The sequence below is a fragment of the Garra rufa genome, chromosome 12, assembly GCF_049309525.1.
Source record: "Garra rufa chromosome 12, GarRuf1.0, whole genome shotgun sequence".
Taxonomy (NCBI): Eukaryota; Metazoa; Chordata; class Actinopteri; order Cypriniformes; family Cyprinidae; genus Garra; species Garra rufa.
Window position 1 is genome coordinate 26,160,895 of NC_133372.1, and position 20,022 is coordinate 26,180,916.

General features: G+C 38.0%; 1 protein-coding gene across 4 annotated transcripts in view; it reads right to left on the reverse strand.

The window, feature by feature from the left end:
* Positions 1-15,164, reverse strand: part of lrrc7 (leucine rich repeat containing 7) — a 147,528-nt gene extending 132,364 nt beyond the window's left edge. For all 4 annotated transcript variants that reach the window (XM_073852395.1, XM_073852396.1, XM_073852397.1 and 1 more), the window contains exon 1: positions 14,945-15,164. The gene's annotated coding sequence lies outside the window, so the exon portion shown is untranslated. The remainder of the gene's footprint in view (positions 1-14,944) is intronic.
* Between the last annotated feature and the right edge of the window lie 4,858 nt (positions 15,165-20,022).

Here is a 20,022-nt window from a genome sequence, read left to right on the forward strand (position 1 = left end):
TTGATCATACGGAACGGGTTGCCCCTCGGGGAAAACCCTTTGGTCCTGAGCCACCACTGTAAGGGCCTCATGTACAGCAGGCCAAGAGGTATAACGTTGGACGCTGCTGCCATGAGACCTAGCAGAACCTGGAACTGCTTTACAGTGAGTGAGTGGCCTAGTCTGACTCTCGCGACTGCGTTGAGAACTGACTGTACCCGTGCGGGAGACATTTGTGCCCGCATCGTGGTCGAATCCCAAACTACTCCTAGATAGGTGGTTCTCTGTGATGGAGAAAGAACACTTTTCTTGGAGTTCAGTCTTAACCCTAGAACTTCCATGTGGGCGAGAACGATATCTCGATGTCGAACCGCCATTTCTCTTGACTGTGCTAGGATGAGCCAGTCGTCTATATAATTCAATATGCGGATGCCCTGGAGTCGCAACGGAGCCAGTGCCGCATCTACACACTTGGTAAAAGTTCTGGGTGAGAGTGCTAGACCGAACGGAAGAACCCTGTACTGGTATGCTTTGCCCCCAAAAGCGAACCTGAGGAACTTCCTGTGCTGAGGAAGGATGGAGATATGGAAGTATGCGTCCTTGAGATCTATTGTGACAAACCAGTCCTCGGACCTGATTTGTGATACAACTTGCTTGACAGTAAGCATTCTGAACTTGAGCCTCAGTACTGCACGGTTGAGCAGCCTGAGGTCTAAAATCGGACGCAGACCTCCATCCTTCTTCAGAACAATGAAGTAGCGGCTGTAAAACCCGGACTCTCTGAGATCTGGAGGGACCACCTCGATGGCCCCTTTCTTTAGAAGAGTGTCTACTTCTTGTTCTAAGACCAGAGCCTGCTGTGGGGCCACCGTAGTGGCTAGAACCCCTTGAAAAGGTGGCGGAGGGCCGCCGAACTGAATTCTGTATCCTTTTTCTACTGTTCACAGGACCCATTGAGACACATTTGGCAGAAGTTTCCACGCTGCTAAATGATTTACTAAGGGAATCAGCCTCTCGAGGCTGACCTCTGGTGGTTTTAGAGATGATGAGCGGTACAGACGGGTGGATGTAAGTCGAGGGGCTGCTGAGGGACCGCTGCGCCCTGAAGCACCTGAGGTGGCAGGGTTGGCAGACCGGCCTCTCGAGAGCACTGGGGGGAGGATCTTCCCCCAGGGGGGCTTGCTCTCATCGGCCCTGGGCCATAGGCGTCAGGGCTTTTTCGAGGACTTCTTTGCCTGAAGGACGGCCCTCAGGTCGACCTTCGGCTTAGAAGCCCCCGACCTGGAGCGCCTGAGGGTCTCTCCCTGATCTCCTTGGGGAGGAGCACGCCTCGCGACGCTCCGCTTCTGTTGGTCGCGGTAGGAGGAGCGGGTACTCGGATGGGGCTGCTCCCGTCCAGCAGCCCCAGAGCCTGAGCGGCGAGGAAGAAATCTCTGGAATGCCGCCGCTTGTTGCCGTGATTGTTGGAACCTGTCGACGACAGTCGCAACTGCATCGCCGAACAGGCCGGCAGGGACAAGTGGGGCATCTAACAGATAAGCCCTATCACGGTCTCTCATATCAGATAGGGTTAGCCAGAGATGTCTCTCTGCGGCCACCATAGCTGCCATGGACCGCCCAATGGCACGGGCGGTTTCCTTGGTGGCACGCAGAGCGAGGTCAGCGGTGCGGCGGAGCTCACTCACGTCGACCGCTGCCCCGTCCTCGCCCTCATCAAGCTCTTGCAGCAGGTCGGCTTGATATGCTTGGAGCACGCCCATAGTGTGTAGGCATGCTGCAGCCGGACCTGCTGCCGAGTACCCTTTCCCCAGCAAGGACGAAGTGGTTCTGAGTGCCTTACTGGGGAGTGCCGAGGCCTTCAGGGACGATGCCGTGCTAGGGGACAGATAACTGGAGAGCGTCTGCTCAACCTGCGGCATCGCCCCGTAACCGTGCTCACGTGCCCCCGCCACATTGGAATAGATGGCGGCGGTGGGGGAGTGAACGCGGGTGGAGAATGGTCTTGACCACGATCTTGACACCTCAGTGTGGAGATCGGGAAAGAATGGGAGGCCTCGGCGTGGAGGTGTGCTTTTAGATGATAGGAATCTTTCATCTAACTTAGATATTGTGTGTGCTTGTACTTTAGTCACAACGTCTGGCCATTCGATGTTCAGTTTGGCGACAGCACGTGTGATCACCTCCACTAACTCCTCGTACTCGACAGGCTGGGAGGGCATGGGACCAGCCTCCTCGACCATCTCCGCGTCCTCCTCAGAAGAAGAAGACAAACGGAGGGTCGAGCGCTCCTCCTGGAGGGAAGAAGCCGCAGAGCGGGCTTCCACACCAGAAAAGGGCAGCGATCTAGCAGAGGAGGATGGAGAAAGGGGTTCACCCGTCTCCAAACTCGATACTAGATCCAATTGCGAACCCCACGAATGCAGACGCCGCTCTGCCTCGGCAGCAGCGGGGCCTGATCCGCGGGGAACGCTAGCGAGGGCTCCTTCCTCGAAAAGAGCCCTCCGGGAGCGAAGCGTGCGGAGAGGAAGCCGCAAACAATGCACACAGTCAGCCTCCTCGAAGGCTGGGCATGCTTCGCCCCCAAGCAAGATACACAGAGCGTGTGTGTGTCCTCAGCCGTGATGTATCTGGGGCATGGAGGAACACAACGCTTGAAACTCTTGCTTTTATCGCCCATTTTTTTTTTTTTGCTTTCCTATCTATCTCAGTACTCAAAATAAAGTAGAGCAAACTGGCTCTGAAAAACAGCACTGAGAGGACAAACACATTCAACACAGAGCGCGACTGAAAGACAGAAGCTGCCGTCTGCATTCACCGCATGTGCTTTATAGTTTCCTGGTTCATGACGTCACCCCGTCCGTGACGTCACAGCGCGTTTTCCTATTGGACTGATTAGACACGTGTTTCAGAGCGTGGGCACGCTGGAGGCGTTCCCAAAGCGTAGTGACGCAGCTCGACGTTCCCGAAGGGGAACGTCACGTTTCCAAAAAAAAAAAAAAAAAAAATCCTCTTAATTCACAACAATGTTTTTAGAAATTCAGTGGCTTGTCCTACTTTTCTTAGCGATATGATTTCTTGTGTCAGATTATCAGGAAATGACAATTTTGTTCTCTTTGACTCGTTGGATGGAAACGATGCATATTCGTTATTCCAATTTTTTAAATTAAATTCACAACTTTGGATGGAAACCCAGAGTGTGACTTTATAACAGAAAAGCAAAAAGCTAATATGTGTTAGTTTAAATAAAAAATAAAATAAAATAAAATAAAAATAGTGCAGTCCAACAATTAATCGTGATTAATCGCATCCAAAATAAAAGTCTTTGTTTACATAATATATGTGTGTACTGTAAAATTTATTATGTATGTATATATAAATACACACACACACACACACACACACACACACACACACACACACACACACAGAATATATTTTAAAAATATTTACATGTAAATATTTATATCATTGATATTATATATAAATATTTATATATATAAACATACATTTTTTTCTTAAATATAAACATGCATGTGTGTGTATTTATATATACTGTCACACCCCCATGGGCTGTTTGCGTTGGTTTCTCCCTCTTGTGCCCATATTCGGTCCTTCCTATTCCTGTCCTGGTCATGTGTGCTAATTGTTAATCACCCACACCTGTCTATGTATCATTATCCTGTCTATTTAAGTTGGATTCAGTTCAGTGTTGTTTGTCGGATCTCAAGGTTACTTTGGTGTGTGTTTCCTTACCCGTCTTGTGTTGGATTAACCTGTTGTGGATATCGTTAAAGGACCTGTTATTGCATTTTGTCTTGCTACGTCTCCTTCTCTACACACACCCATGACATATACAATATATATAAATATATATATATACACATGTAAAAAAAAAAAAAAAAATTTATTTTGGATGTGAATAATCATGATTAATCATTTGACAGCACAAAAAAATGGTAAAACAATGAAATACACATCACAAAATATATTTAAAAGGAAAAATTTAAAGGAAAAAATGATGAAGACAAGAAGTTTCTAAAACATTGTGATGGAAACGTCAAAAAAGAAAAAGTCCCTTAATTCGCAGTTTTTTAGTTATTCAGTGGCTTTTCCTACTTTTCTTCTTATGAGTTATTTAGTATATTTAGATATTTAGTGACAATTTTGTTTTCTCTTACTCGTTAGATGGAAACAGTGCTTATTTGCAAATGTTTTATGCAAATATTCAAAGTTTTCCAGTTAAATTTGAAAATTTGGATGGAAACCCAGAGTTTGATTTCATAACAAAAAAGCAAAAAGCTGAAATTTGTTAGTGTCATGAAGGCATGATGTTTCTAAAACATTTCCATCACCCTTTTTCAATGCACATTTTGAAGTATCTCATCAGAAATGTGATGGAAACGTCAAATTTTGAAAAAGAATCCCTTAATTTAAAAAGCTTTAAGTTATTTAGTGGCTTTTCCTACTTTTCTTAGAGATATTTAGTGCCAGTTTATCGGGAAGTGACGATTTTGTTCTCTTTGACTCATTGGATAGAAATGGTGCTTATTGGCAAATGTTTTATGCAATATTCCAATTTTTCCAGTTCAATTTGCAACTTTGGATGGAAACCCAGAGTGTGACTTTATAACAAAAAGCAACAAGCTGAAATTTGGTCGTTTTAATCTAAAAAAAAAAAAATCAAGTTTTGTATTTTAGTATTTTAATTTAACCACCTCATAATTATTCATGTATGAAGTGAATCTGGTTTACATATCTGAACCTGGCAGACAGGTTTAGGTATTCATGGTGCCATGGAAACATTGTGGGATGTCATGGAGACAATCCAAGTGGAATGTCATGGAAACATTATGAAGGAGAACAGGATTGAAGCATACAAATCTCATCTAGCCGTAGATATGAGAATTATGCAATGTTGAAAACACATTTTCTTCTTTCTAAGCCATTTCAAAAGCTTGAGTTGTGCACAGAATATATTACTGCATGGCCCCAAGATTGTTTTTATTACCCTACTGTGATTGCATTGCACGGCCCTCCAATTTTTTTAATTACCATGATAAAAAAAATACATGCCTGCAACAAATAGAGCTTACGCTGAGATACAGTGCTTCCAAACAGAGGCTCGATTTATGACATACATGTGTGCTTTACATTTCCTGACTGAATTTCCTTTCATCAATCTCATTTGACTTGAATGTAAATGCAATCATCAGAATAATGTGTCAATCAACAGCAGAGTGATCATGAGACCTTACTCGCAAGAAGTAACGGACACAGAGACTAGTGAGTCTTGAGAGTGGGTGTCTGAGAGGAAGAAGGGGGGCTGACTGCAGGAACTAGTGTTACACCACCTACCACATTGCCTCTTCAGGGACTCCAGGCTTTCTCTCCTATCCACGCTGCTGAGGTGTAGCTATGCTCCATCTGCCGCTGTTGCCATGGCAACAAGTCCCACTGATCTACATAAGACCATGGAGGGAGATCTGTTCGTCTGATCTATTAGCATGACTCAACGGCATCTTCATGTTTGCCAGCCCTCAAGCCAGTCATTTTGGAAATATGACTGAACGTAATTAGGTTGACCTCTGAGTGAAAGCGGAACAACGTTTTCTTGCAATGTACAATCAAGTTTTCGTTTTCCTCATTGGAAATTTGTTGGTAAAACTGAACACAAGTCCTGGTCCTCAAGCCAATATTTCAGTCACAGTGTTTGGCAGACACAGTCAAACTTTAAGTTTGTTGTAAAGAAGTTTTCAAATTAAACAGAGACTACACTTTAAAAATGATTGTCATTTTAACTGTAAAAGATTGTAAAAAAGATATACAGTAAAAAACTGTTAATTAGTTCATTTTAAATTTAAGAAGGTTGATTTATTTCACAGTTCTGAACCAAACTGTAAAATGTTGTTTAGTGCATATGTTTACCTTTTTTGCAGTATTTTACAGATTTATTCCGGCTTTTTCTAAAACTCTTTTTTTTTTTTTTTATAGTGCATAAATAAAATGAGAGCAAATGTGAAAAGCTCAAGCTATTTGCGAATAATTGAAAAAGAATATACACTATCAGTCAAATGTTTTGGACCGTAAGATTTTTAATGTGTTTTTAAGAATTAAAGAGTTTATTTAATCAAAAATACAGCAAAAACAGTAAAATTTAGAAATATTTTCTATGTGAATATTTTTTTTAATGTAGTTTATTTCTGTGATTTCAAAGCTGAATTTTTAGCATCATTACTCCAGTGACATGGCCCTTAAGAAATCATTCTAATATTCTGATTTGCTGCTCCAAAAAAACTTTTATTATTATTATTATTATGTTGAAAATAGCTGAGTAGAATTTTTTTCAGGTTTATTTGATGAATAGAAAGTTCAGATAAACAGCATTTATCTGAAATAGAAATCTTTAGTAAAACTCTAAATGTCTTTATCATCACTTTTGATCAATTTAAAGCATCCTTGCTAAATAAAAATATTAATTTCTATAATTTCCTTCCAAAAAAATAAAAATGTTACAGAGGCTTATTTCAGATAAATGCTGATCTTTGGATCTTTTTATTCAAAGAATCCTGAAAAAACTGACTCAACCGTTTTACATATTGATGATAATAATAATAATAATAATAAATGTTTGAACAGCAAATCAGCTGAATGATTTTTTTTTTATATTAGAATAATTTTTGAAGGATCATGTGACACTGAAGACTGGAGTAATGATGCTGAAGATTTTGCTTTGGAATAAATTGGAATATATTACATTTTAAAATATATTTAAACACTAAGCAGTTATTTTAAATAGTAAAACAGTAATAGTAAAAACTGTTTTTTGTTCAAATAAATGCAGGCTTGGTGAGCAGAAGAGACTTCTTAAAAAAAAAATCGTACTGTTCAAAAACTTTTGACTGGTAGCGTATTTCTAATGTAAAATTCAACCATACTCACCTAACTTTATTTGTTTGCTACAAAATAATTATTTCATGATATCTAAATCAAATTGTCATATTGATAATTGATATATGCCATCATAATTGGCATTTATTTATGGGGAAATGTACTGTAACTCTTCTTAAAGTTCTTTAAAATGTGGTAATCTGAAGACCATTGTTAAAAAAGTCTGTGACAAATGACAAGTGAGCTGTAGGCTAAATGCTAGCAAGGTGCTGTCATTCTCATAAGTAGTGTATAAAATAAGTATATAAAATCATTATAATTGCATAATTTGATACACAGCACACTGCAATACTTCAGGCAATAGAATTAGGCCCACACATAAGGAGTCTAAAAATAAAAGCTAAAGCACATTCAGCCACAGCCCTGTCTGCACTGCGCTGATTTATTAACAGTATAATTTCTGAATTTTTATTATTCCAAAACCCTGAATCTTAATATATTATCTAGAACTTAATCTTAATCTGTAAGAGAGTGTTGTAACATCTAAAGTTTAGCGTAACATCAGTATAACCAATTAGAAAAGAGCTACAGAGGATGATCACGACCACCACAGCTGGCAGTACATTTGGAAGTGTACATTTTGTAAATAAAAAAAGATTTATCATGGTTATTGTCATCATATTATTAATATTATTAATAATGAATAAGTATGACTTTTACAAAAAAAATTCAAAGTTTGAAACACACAGCACAACTTGAACCATAGAAACTAAAATGTGTTACAAATGCTCCCTGATCTCCCCTACAAGAACAGTACATGCCGACCTCAAACGATTTAACTAGACAACTGTTATTTCTAAAGTGGCTGCGAAAAAGGAACATTTGTAATAGCTGCATGATATACCTTTTATGTTGAATTCCTGTTGTAGAATAATTTGTTCAAAATTTGATGCTATGCTGACTTGTTGCTGGTCCAAAATGGTTTAATACGGTCTAATGACTATTAATGTTATCAAAATCAAACACTGAAATTTATTAAAGGAGACATATTATGTCAATCTCAGGTGTCCCCAGAATGTGTCTGTCAAGTTTCAGCTTAAATACCCCACAGATCATTTATTATATCATTTTTAAAAACGCATGTCTCTTTAAATGCAAATGAGCTGCTGCTCCCTGCCCCCTTTTCCAGAATAGGACTGTGCCTTACAACTTGTACCTCAGATGCTCTGCTAAAAAACATCTGTTTTCATGTCTATCACGCTGAAATCACGCGTTTTAAACCATATTAGTTTAAACTTCTGATATATGGTTTTCTGAGTACACATATCTGAAGCTAAAAAAGAAAAGCAGCTGTCACATGGCATGTAAGTACTAAACTAAGTTCTCTTTCATGTCTAATTGCGCTTAAACTGTCAAATACACACAAGTTTATGTTAAAAACACACGAGTTACAAATACAGCCAGTTATGCCTGTAAAGGTAAACAGCTGAGGAAGAAATCAAATGTTTTAGATTTGTGTGGCAGCAGTGTAATAAACAGTACGAAAATGAATAAATCCACTGCTCTCTTGTCTCCTCTGAGGATGGGACTCTAAATAGTGTTCTGTGCTCGTCTGTGCAGCCAATGACAGAACAGTTAGCATGCTTTGCTCAAACATTTGCCATGGCGTTAGAGCTAGTACACCGTTGTCGTTTGTGAAAACAAAATGGCGGCGCCAAGGGTAGAAACGTGCAGATTAAGAGGCAATAATTATATGAAATCCCCTTTCTATGTCACAGGGGGAGCAAAATCTGAGCAGCTTGTTTTTTTACATGCTTGCAGAGTAAGGCTTAACAAAACAAAGTTACTAGGTTATTCTTTTTCTTGTTTTCTGGGTTGATAGATGCACCCGATTGTAGCACTGAAACATGGGAAACGTCAGATTTACATGATATGTCACCTTTTAAGGAGTAGTTCACCCATTAATGAAAAATTAGCTTCTAGCCAAAATGCCATAATTTTTATTTTATTTTTTTCAAAATGTAATACTATGCTGGCTTGTTGCTGGTCCAATATGGTCTAATAACCAGCTTGGAGCAGCTATACAAAAATGTTATCAAAATCAAACACTGAAATTTATTAAAGAAGACCTATTATGTCCCTCTCAGGTGTCCCCACAATGTGTCTGTGAAGTTTCAGCACAAAATACCTCACAGATCATTTCTTATATCATCTTGAAAATGCCCTTTTTCGAGTGGAAGCAGAAACACAATGTTTTCGTTCATGTCTCTTTAAATGTAAATGAGCTACTGCTCCCCACCCTTCTTTTACAGCACAAGGCTGTGCCTTTACAGCTCATATCTCAGATACTCTGCCACAAAACATCTGTTTGGTTTTGATTATCATGTCTGAAATCATGCATTTTAAACCATATTAGTTGAAACTTCTGATATAGTTTTCTAAAAGGCTCTGAAGCCAAGAAAGTAAGCGGCTGTCACACGGCATGTAAGTACTAAACTAAACTTCTCTTTCATGTCTTATTGCGCTTAAACTGTCATATACACATGAGTTTGTTAAAAACACATGAGTTACAAAAACAGTTATGTCTGTTTTAGATCTGTGTGGCAGCAATGTAATATACAGTAAAAAAAATGAATAAATCCACTGCTCTCTTGTCTCTGAGGATGGGACTCTAAATAGTGTTCGGTGCTCTTCTGTGCAGCCAATGACAGAACAGTTAGCATGCTTTGCGTAAACTTTTGCCATGGCGTTAGAACTGGTACACCATTGTCGTTTGTGAAAACAAAAGGGTAGAAATGTGCAGATTAAGGGGCAATAATAATATAAGATCCCCTTTCTATGTCACAGGGGGAGCAAAATCTGAGCAGCTAATTTTTTCACATGCTTGCAGAGAAAGGCTTACCAAAACAAAATTACCAGGTTGTTCTTTTTCACATTTTCTGGGTTGATAGATGTGATAGATTTTCAAGATATGTCACCTTTTGAGTGGTAGTTCACCCAGTAATAAAAAATTAGCTTCTAGCCAAAATACCATAATCCATAATAACACTTTCTCAAGCGAAAAAGTCAATGCCCTGTTATCCTCTCACATCAAAATCCATCAACATATTTGCATATCGGTTCAGAACTTTTTTGTCCTTTTCTAGCTTATAAACGGTACTTGCCGGAAGCAACAATTTGAAGTTAAATATGGCTTGATGAATTACAAACACTCAATTTTTCACTTCACAAGATGCTAACTGATGCGATGCAGAAACAAACTCATCTAGAGCTTGGATGGCCTGAGAGTGAGTACATTTTCAGAAATGTTTCATTTTTGGGGGAACTATTAATTTAATAAGGCACACCACTATGCACAATGGTTAACATGAATTGGGCTGAATAGGAAAATGTATAATATTGTTGGTTTTATGTTTTTAGCAGCCAATAGTTTAATATAAAACATTGCAGTTTGGGCCAAATCGTGTTTATACTTGTTGCAAATCAACCATATTGTAGGTTAAATAAATGTTTTTAAGGATGAGACTGAGAGTGAGTCTATATTGGCATCTACCTAATTTATCCAGCTTCTACCAAATGCCAGATGAATTTGTGCCAAAATACAGTACTATGTGAAGTACTTCACATTCATTTTTCAAAACTATAACGCAAGATGTAACTACTGTAGGCTGATTGGGCAGAGAATAGTGACACAGCTCCTAACCTTACTATCTGAAATTCCACTAGATTCTAATGAAGATTCACAGTGGGTGGGAGCTTGATTGATTGCATTACATTTTTCTTAAGATTTCAATCTCCAGAGAGCTGTTCCCTCTCACCGTTTTCACCCAGTTACCCTGCCATTAATCTAGACTCTGGATCTTCCATAATATAGTTTCCCATCAGTACAATGGTCAACAGTACAAGAGCCAGGAAATCCCCATCTGGTAGAGATAAACCTTCTACCCTTCTGTTTTTTCCTGATAAACAGTCAACATCTGAAATAACGGGGCTACTTTGCACAGATGGATGATATTCTGTTTTATCAAAATTGGCAAATTGGCACTTCTCCCGAATACCATATTAGCACATGTAACATCAACTCTTAAAAAACATCATAAAAAAGGCAGGATGATGGTGTTTAATAGCAGAGCGAAATCGGTGGGAAAACGTGGAACCCTTCTAATAAATTAATACAGTTAAAGCATTTTAGACTGCTGCAATCTTAGGCATAATTGGTGTACGATTGTGCATGTAAATGAATAGACTGTCAGAGTGCACATGACTCAACAAAATTATTAAGAGTATAGTCTTACAAGGATTTGGGAGAATGTGTGTCAAAAATGATAGCATGATTTTACTCCAACCTGACATATCTCTTGTCTTCACCAAAGCCAACTGAAGAGAAGGTGCTAATGAGAACACCTGGCTGAATAGCTGAGAGCGAGAAGTGTTCCTGAAGCCACTCATTAGGCCTCTCACAGCGACAATTACTCGTGTAGATCACTCAGACTCAGTTTGGTCCATATGAGTAGACTGAGATTCACCCACAAATATACATCTAGGAATTTTCCCCAAGCAGTCAGGGTTTGGATGGTTAGCATGGCCCAAATGAAATGGAGTGCCAAGAGATTAAGGACGCACAATTTAATGGTACAATTGTCTTTGTTATTTGTGGTAATCTCATAAATGCACTTTGTAGACTAACACAGAAGAGAAGAAATTGGTGAATGAAATTATGTTCGTTTTTATGCACACAAAAAGTATTCTTGTAGCTTCATGACATTATGGTTGAATCACTGATGTCACATGGACTACATTAGCAATGTTCTAACTACCTTTCTGTGCCTTGAACGTGTCAGTTCCATTGCTGTCTATGCAGGGTCAGAAAGCTCTCGGATTTCATCAAAAATATCTTAATTCGTGATCCAAAGGTGAACGAAAGTCTTACTGGTTTGGAACAACATGAAGATGAGTAATTAATGACAGAATTTACATTTTTGGGTGAACTATCCTGTTAAGGTCAAGTTAAATCCCACCAGTATCTTGATATAATGATCACAATGATAACGTTTTTTAACTATCGTAATTAACTTTTTTAATTTTAACTTTCATTACTTTTTGAAGTTTTATTCCTTGACTCATGACTAGTCAAATAAACACCAAAATGTAAAATTCTACAGGTCAGGTTTTTTTTTTTTTTAATTTTTAATATTTTGAAAAACCTACTTTTTCGAACTCCTCCTAGATGGTTTGTCTGATTTTCACCAAAATTGGCTCAGATCATCTTTAGACCATGCTGGGAAAAGTTATGGAAATCAATTAGTCAAACTGTTCTTAAAGAACGTGTACGAACTCCTCCTAGATGGTTTGTCTGATTTTCACCAAAATTGGCTCAGATCATCTTTAGACCATGCTGGGAAAAGTTATGGAAATCAATTAGTCAAACTGTTCTTAAATAACGTGTACGAATTTGAGCGTGCAAAAAATAAATAAATAAATAAAAATAAATTATATATATATATATATATATATATATATATATATATTATATATTAGTGGTGGGCCGTTATCGGCGTTAACGTGCTGCGTTAACGTGAAACTCTTATCGTGCGATAAAAAAAATATCGCCGTTAATCTATTCTGAAATTTGGGTTGGGAGCTGGGTCTAAACTACGCAAGCTATGATGACTTTCACCTTGATAGTTTAACGCGGATGTATACCGAAGACTATAGAATATGGTCGCGCGTTTAAGTCTCCTCCTCCAAAACACAGACGGGATCGCGTCGTCCTCCATTCATGAAAACAGAATCTACTATAGCGAAATGCCACGTAAATTCGTCGTTTTTTGGATTCATAAATCAAATGTTGGTCTGTCACTTAATTCAAATCGCGATATGGACTAGTGTATGTGAAAACTGAAATGCAAAAAGACCGTTTTAATATGAATCCGATATGTTCCGTTTGCCTAGCTGTACGTATGCATGGCGGAGACGAGCTTTTACTACACGCATACTGAAACACACGTGACGCTCCCGGTAATTTTTGGCATTTTCATCTCACATGAACAGATAAACTCAATCGCCCAAACTGCTGTGAGTGTCACTTTTACCGTTTCATTTGAGAAAACTAGCATCATATCATACTGTATGACACAGAAACTTCACGGCAACCTGTCAAAATAAAAGTACGGTGTAACATGTAATGGGCTGGGTAGGTGTTGACGTTAAAAAAAACACAATCTATAGGTAGAAAAAATAATTTCATTGTTAGTTAGTTAGTAAACAGAAGTACATCTAATTGAACATAATTTATTTTCATCAACAAATTATCATAGAACAGCTTTATGAGCTTTATGATCCATTCTCAAAGACTTCATTATTTGGGTAGCACACATATTCTGAATGCCTTCAGCAGAATTCAAATCAGCCATTTTAATCTAGATTAATCTAGATTAAAAAAATTAATCTATGCCCACCCCTAATATATATATATATATATATATATATACATACATAGGCTATATCTCTTCAATGCTTTAACGTATTAAGACCAAACTTGGTGTGTGTTATAATAGCCACCATGACCTAGGACTACCTGTACAGTGGTTAGGAGATATGAAAAATTGCTATTTTTGCTTATAACTTCTGAAGGATTTGGCCAAAAATCACAAAACTGGTCTCTTTAGTAAGCTGCCTGTTCATTACAAACTTCACTCTGTTTTATCTTAGAACCACAGTAACACTTTACAATAAGTTGTCATTTGTTAACATTAGTTAATGTATTAACTAACATGATGAAATTTTGTGCTGAAATAAAATGCTGAAATGGTCAAATTTGGCACACAGATAGACGACAGTCTCAACATTAACTATAGCAAGTTTGAAGTCTCAAACTCTCTAGTGCCACCACTTGTCCAAAGTTCCATTGCTTGGCTCATGGCTAGACAAATGAACACCAAAATTTAAGGTTCTACAGGTCAAGATTTTTCGCAATTTTTAATATTTTGAAAAACCTAGTTTTCCGAACTCATCCTAGATGGTTTGTCTGATTTTCACCAAAATTGGCTGAGATCATCTTCAGACCACGCTGGCGAAAAGTTATGGAATGACACGCAAACGAATTTTACAAAGAGATGCAAAAATAGATGTGAGGCTATATGTCTTCAATGCTTCAGCATATTGAGACCAAACTTGGTGTGTGTTATATTAACCATGACCTAAAGCTACCTGCACAGTTTTGGCACAGTGCCACCTAGTGGTCAGGAGATATGAAAAATGACTATTTTTGCTTATAACGTCTGAATGATTTGGCCAAATACCACAAAAATGATCTCTTTAGTAAGTTGCCTGTTCATAACAAACTTTGCCCTGTTTTATCTTAGGACCATGGTAACACTTTACAATAAGGTGTCTTTTGTTAACATTAGTTAATGTATTAATTAACATGATAAAATTTTGTGATGAAATAAAACGCTGAAGTGGTCAAATGTAGCACTAACCTCTACTGCAAAATCACACTGCTTTTTCAATAAGAGCAGCTTTAACCAAAAAAAATTCAGAATTTTCCAGAGTAATCATTTTTACCCTCACCCATCTGTAGTATTCAGTGGAGTTCATCTACAAAACTCAATAGTCTTTTGCCCCCAAATCGAAACTGTTGGACAATTGTGTCCAGCTGTTACCAATCTTGATCGCAGGCAAGGCCAGAAGTTAAATGATGGCATTATTTGTCTCACATCCAGACTGCAATAAAGCTCAGTGAACCCATTACAAAAGTCTACTTAACCTTTCAATAGACCTCTATGACCGCAGGAAATTATGGAGCCATTTGGATTGTCATGACAGAAGCCATAACTTGTACAGGAAGGGCAACAATAACAGACACAGAACAAAGGCTAGCTCTACCACAGCACTTTTAATATACTACTTTTTTCAAAGCCCATTCGTATTCTTTTTTTAAGCATACAAACCCAAACACCAATTTGAAAGCGGAACAAAGAACATTACATTTATGAAAGAAAAAGCACAGACAGACAGCACCAGCGGGGTCATTATCAATATATTGCTTTTTTATTCTGCGCTTTTTCACACTTACCGAAGTAGAAATGGGATGACCTTTTGTAGATTTTATTGGCCACTCTCTGTAGAGACTCCCAGAGCAGGCAGGACTTGTGTAGATTATCACTGGTGGGAATATACAGCCACCCAGTTCATTTGTGTGCAAACACTCATGTTTTCCTCATCTTCAGCCTCCTGTCCAAATCCTGCCAGCCACTAGACTCTGATGGCATATCCTGTTATATTGCCCATGCTACACTCTCAGTCCTGACGCACTGACCGAAAGAGGCTGCCTCTTGTTTCCAGATACACCTGCAAAACACAGAAAAGCAAACATTGTTATTCTTCTTAGCAAAACACAAAATACAACTCAATGCAGACAAGCATTTGTGATTAAGAAGTATATAAGTATATATTTTTTTTTAGAAAATGACCAATCGTTTCAGTAGATAAGACCATTATTCCTCAGCTGGGATTGTGTAAAGCCCTTTGAAGCTGCATTGAAACTGCAATTTGGCCTTCAACCTGTTGGCCGTCATTGAAGTTCACTATATGGAGAAAACTCCTGGAATGTTTTGCTCAAAAACCTTAATTTCTTTTAGACCGAAGAAAGAAAGACATGAACAACTTGGAGTAAATTCTCAGGAAATTTGTATTCTGGAAGTGAACTAATCTTTAGATTTAGTTAGTTAAGATTGCAAACCAGATTCCATTTTGATGTCATGTTGACCTGAAAGGTACTAGGTACTAGAAAATATAGGTTAAGGTCTATCCCTATCCCTGCCCATTTTTTTTTTTAAATAAGATTAGAAGATAAATCTCAATATCATTTCCATGTGATTTAGCACTGCTGCAAACATACTTTTGGTGGCAAACAGCACAGCTTTTAAGAACAGCATGTGGAAACAGCTCACTATTAAAGTAAACAGATTTATGGCTGCAGGGCAAGACTGCTCTCAGAGATACAAGATGATGAGCAGTAAATCAAATCTAAGGAACTGCATGAATGAGTGCACCTAAAACAATTAATATCTGGAGCTTACAAAAGTGATACGGCTCTAACGCTAACACAATAAAAATAGAATGGCTACACGTGTGGAACGGTGCATTTTTTTCTTCAAACACAGGTTATATTTATTGTCTGTAATTTACAGTATTACTTGCTGAATGTGTTACATGTTTGCACTGCTGTTTTCTTAAAGGGGTCATATTATGCGCCTTTACAAAGTCTTTATGTTGTTTTTGGGGTGTACTTGAAAATGCTGTCATGCTTAGTAGTTCGAAAAACTCATAATTTTTCACATAATTTACATTATTACAATAGCTTTCTCCCCAGGCTGGCACAAAAGGCTCGATTAGTTCCGGGATCCGCCTTCCGAAAAACCAAATGTATTGTGATTGGTCAGCAGTCCTACTGCGTTGCGATTGGCAAACAGCGTTGACCGCGGTCCGCCCTGCTGCGCCCCTTCCCAAAGCAGCAAACTAGATTAAAGTGATTCTTACATTTTAAATATAGTTTTTTTTTTTTTTTTTACAAAAACACATCTGATCGCTAAAGGAGGCTTTTACCGACCGCCCCGGAGCCATGTGAGGCACTTTTTTATTATGGATCGACTTATTTTCAGTCTATGCTGTTGTATGAGTGCCAGAATTGATTTAATATAACTCCGATTGCATTCGTCTGAAAGAAGGAAGTCATATACACCTAGGATGCATGAAGGGTGAGTAAATAATATGCTATTGTTGGTCCTATCGTCAGCATGCGAGATCGCTGATACGTGACATTATCATTATTGTACTAATGTATTTAATTATTTGCAGTGAAGCTATCTACACTGTATGATGAATAAATCTCTTACCACACACTGCACGTCTAGGTGAGGCGCCGACGCGTTCACGGATGATCACTAGTCAGTGTTCGTGTTTACAGCAGCCGCGGATCTGCTTGTGTTTGAACCCTCTGTACAACACACGTGAACGGCGCGGCTTCAGCAGACCTACGTTAAAGCTTGCGTTTAAACGAGCCGACCTACGACTCGTTGTAGCATCCCAAATACATAATACATGGCTAAAGTTAGGCGAGTCCCCCACCCGCCAACGAATTGAATTTCAGTAGGCGGGACTTACGTTGTGACATAATAGCCTCCGGAAAACAAACGCTGTAGTCCAAACGAGTCGTTTCGTTGTAGTTCTTGAAAAGGGATTTTTTAAAAACTAAATATCTCCCTTTGGAGTGGACTTTGAGATTTGTAACTTTGTAGATGTTTTTTATGCCCAAACATACACACCACACACTGGCTAAAATTCAAAAAGTGAAAAAGCTTAATAGGACCCCTTTAAGGAACCAGGTTTATTCCCTGCAATGTGTTAAAATATACATATGTAGTTCATATAATCAATGTTTCCCATTAAATTTTATCACATCTTAAAAATAATATATATATTTCTCATAAATGCAAGTTTGTATCTCATAAGTCTGACTTTTTTCTCCCATATCTGACTTTTTATCAGAATTGTGATAGAAACTCGTAATTGTGAGTTATAACGTCCAATTATGAGGTGAAAAAAGACTGATATGTTCTTAGAATTGTGACTTTTTATCTCACAATTCTGACTTACTGTAACTCACAATTGTGTGTTATAAAGTAAAGAAAAAAGTCACAATTGTGAAATATACTTATTTTATACGTTTATATCTCACAATTCTGACTTAATTTCTGTGTGACTTTATTTTTTCCCAATTTTTAGTTTATATCATGCAATTCTAAAAAAAGAATCATAATTGTGAGATTTAAATTTGCAATTGCAATAAAAAAGTCACTATTTTGTTTCATAGTTTAACCCCTTAATGCATCCTGTCTTAATAAAAAAATTACATTTATTACAAAAATGTTACATATTCCCAAAAAATCTAACTAATGTATATTTTGCTAAGAAAGTTTATGCAGTTTTTTCACAAGATATTTAACAGATTTTTCTTTCTTTCCTAAAAAATTTCATAATATCTACTTATTTAACTTAAAAGTCATAATATCCATAATTAAATTAAATCATAATTTCTTAGAGGTTTAATCAAAACCAAAAATCTAATTCTTTCCCAGAATTTTTGTTTTTAAATCACAAATATAGCTGAATTTTACAATAATGGGCTTGCATTAATTGTACAATGCATTTATGCCTCTTGAATACACATGATTAGTACTGCAGCCAATCATAGTACTGCCCATACAATCATGAAGCAGAAAGCAGAGGGGGTGTTGTGTTAAACAGATATGACTCACTTGGTGCCAGAGAACAAACCGATCTCAATTCTCCTCAACGCTTCATGTTCTTTTTGAAGTAGGCTACATGTAATTGTTAACACTAGTCAAATTTCACAACTCAGGGACATTACAAAATCCCTCTAGAACTCTAGAATACCATTCCTCCAGCCATGTGCCTTGGGTCCCTGGGAGCACAGCAAAAATAACAACTATGGATATAACAGAAAAAAAGAAGGCTTGAGCGTTTCTCAATATAAACTAGTCAATGGATCTAAACATACCTTCAAAATGAGGGAGCATGACTCATAGGCATTAGAGATGGAGTTGCGGAAAATCGTTGCCAACCTCAGCACAAAGATAAAGGGGATTATGTGAGTGATGCCAGCAACACCCTGCCATGGTGGTGCAACTATTTATAAAGATGCCCTCAAAAAATACAAACAAAACACAAAAGCGTCTACTATTTATGTTTGGTGGGAGAAAAATGAGTAGATTAGAGTAGTTAAATTTAGAAGCGTGTAGTACTGTCGTAGAATGAGTGCAGCAATATTTGAATTATCATTTAAAGGAATAGTTCACCCAAAAATGAAAATTCTGTTATTATGTGGTTCCTTTTTGACTTTTTCTTATGTATTACAAAAAAGACAGTATTTTGAAGAATCTCAATGCACGTCTTTTGCATGTTTTTCAACTGACCCAAAAAATAGCATGAAAGTGGTCCATATGGTTGTGTTCACACTTGTAGCTCAGATTGTTTGGTTCATTTGGTCCGGACCAGAAAGGAAAATGATACATTTGGTCCTGGTCCGCTTAGCGTTCACACTGGCATTTTTGGCAGCAAATCTAAAGACATCAAACTTAAAGGCATATTGGCATTCATATTTCAATCGAACCGTACCAGAGTTCGTTTGAAAGTGGACTCGAGTCGAGACCCATCTTTTTATCGGTCTCGGTCCGTTTGTTTGGTGCGCACCAGGGTTCAGATGGCAGCGTTCACACTTACTTTAATAAACCGCACTAACAGAGCAATCGCACCAGAGTTTGTTTTAATCGAACCAAACATGACAAGTGTGAACATCCTTACACTCTTGCGTTATATTCTAAGCAAACAAAGTTATTTGTGCAAGTAGATTACATATAAAGTCAATGCAAAGATGCAAATGATGCGCATTAGGCAACACGAATGCTCGATATCGTGTCTTCCACGGACACCAAAAGTGAATTGAATTATCTCGAGTAGATTACATATGTCATTGCAAAAACGCAAATGATGCAAATGTGGTGACGCAATTGCTGAAAAAGTCAATGCAAAGATGCAAATGACAAATTTGGCAATGCGATTGCTGCGAACACACAATATTGCGTCTTTCTTACACACCAAAAGCAATCTGAATTATTTACGCAAGTAGATTACATACAAAGTCAATGCAAAGACACAAATGATGCAAACTGCGCAATGTGATTGCTGCAAATGTGCAATATTACGTCTTCCACATACACCAAAAGCAAATTGAATTATTCACACGAGCAGATTACAAAGTCAATGCAAAGACGCAAACAACATGAATATGCCAATGTGATTGCCGCAAACGTGCAATACTGTGTCTTCCGTGCACACCAAAAGCGATTTTAAATATTCATGCAAGTAAATTAAATGCAAAGTCAATGCAAAATGTGATTGTCGCGAATATGCGATATTGCGTCTTCCGTACACATCAAAAGCAATTTAAATTATTTGCATAAGTAGATTACATACAAAGTCTGCAAAGGAGCGAATGTCGTGAATTTGATGAAGCGATTGACGCGATATTGCATCCTCCGCACACACCAAAAGTGAATTTAATTATTTGCG